Source organism: Palaemon carinicauda, chromosome 7 (genome assembly GCF_036898095.1).
Source record: "Palaemon carinicauda isolate YSFRI2023 chromosome 7, ASM3689809v2, whole genome shotgun sequence".
Classification (NCBI taxonomy): Eukaryota; Metazoa; Arthropoda; class Malacostraca; order Decapoda; family Palaemonidae; genus Palaemon; species Palaemon carinicauda.
Window position 1 is genome coordinate 69,302,254 of NC_090731.1, and position 1,812 is coordinate 69,304,065.

Sequence of the window (1,812 nt, forward strand, 5' to 3'; positions counted from 1 at the left end):
ATTAGAAACATCCAAGGTTGCTGTGGCCTAATTGGTAGCGTCTCTTCCTGGTGTTTGCCAGTCGTGAGTTTGAGTCCCGCTCATACTCGTTAGTGCCTTTAGTGTCTGCAACTTTACCATCCTTGTGAGCTTAGGATGGGAGGTTTGGGGAAGCCTATAAGTCTATCTGCTGAGTCATCAGTAGCCACTGCCTGGCACTCCCTGGTCCTACCTTGGGTGGAGAGGTGGCTAGAGCGCTGATCATATAATATATGGACAGTTTCTAGGGCATTGTCCTGCTTGCTAGGGCAATGTCACTGTCCCTTGCCTCTGTCATTCATGAGCAACTTTTAAACCTTTAAACCTTTAAACAAGCCAAAGGTATGTAATTGTCGAACCAAGACAAGTTTTTTATATCTCTAAAAGGTCATGCAGAGGGAGAGTTACAGCATTCAGGCCATCTATGTTTTATTACATCGGTTTTCCAAGAAATTCCTTTCAGTTAAATTCTTCTCTCAATATCTATGTTGTCACTGCCAGCCTGGATTTCATGAAAATTTTATATCTAGTTCCTCCAATGTCAGTCAATTCAAATGACTAAGGCTTCAAGTTTCTGATACATAGGTTAAAACTAGTAGGACCAACTGATTAAATACTTTCTTTTTTAGAGAAAGTGATAATTTAATTTTCATAATGTCTTTTTTTTTGGGGGGGGGGGCCGAATTATTTTCTTTTCCGACTACTCTCCTAAAAACGTATTAGAAAAATCTTTGACTGGATCTATTATCTCAAACTGCATGGGACTAGTCGTACAAATTAAAATTCATCCCGGATTTTGATAAACTATATCATTAGCCTATTATTATTAATATTATTATTATTATTATTATTATGATTATTATTATTTTTATTATTATTGTTATTATTATTATTGTTATTATTATTATTATTATTATCACAAGCTAAGTTACAATTCTAGTTGGAAAAGCAGGATAGTATAAGCTCAGTAGCTCTAATAGGAAAAAATAGCCCAGTGAGGAAGGATATAACGAAATAAATGAACTACAAGAGAAGTAATAAATAACTGAAATAAGATATTTTAGGAATATTAATATTAAATTAGATCTTTCATATTATATATCCTATATGAACTTGATAGATAAGTTAGAATAGTGTGCTCGAGTGGACCCTCAAGCAAAAGATCTCTACCCCAAGACATTGGGAGAACATAGTTCAGTGGCTATGGCACTACCCAAGACTAGAGAACAATGGTTTGATTTTGGATAGTCTAGGAAAAGTTTTCGGAATTATTACTACAGGACCAAGAAGAAGTTCGTGTTCTAAAACGGTCAGAATGGAAGAGTCTATATAAACACAATGACATATAAAACCACCATATATATATATATATATATATATATATATATATATATATATATATATATATATATATATATATATATATATATATATATATATATATATATATATATTGAGCTCCTAAAATTTGGACAAATGGAAGATCACAAATAATATGCAAAACAGTGTGATGACCAACAGAGGGACAACCAAGTGAAGAGAAGGAAAACTAAAAAGGAATTAGAATTGATTGATTGATTCATTTAAAGTTTTCCGGCATCCAGACAATTTGAGTCTATATTAAGAGATTGGGCATCAAAACCACAACACAGAAGTATTCAATGACTATAAAGCATAGAAAGTATATAAAAAAAACAGCAATCTATAGTATATCAACACATCTTTAATTGATAATATAATACATGTAGAATAACCTTACTTTCTTTAACAATACAAAATAAATCGATTGCATAC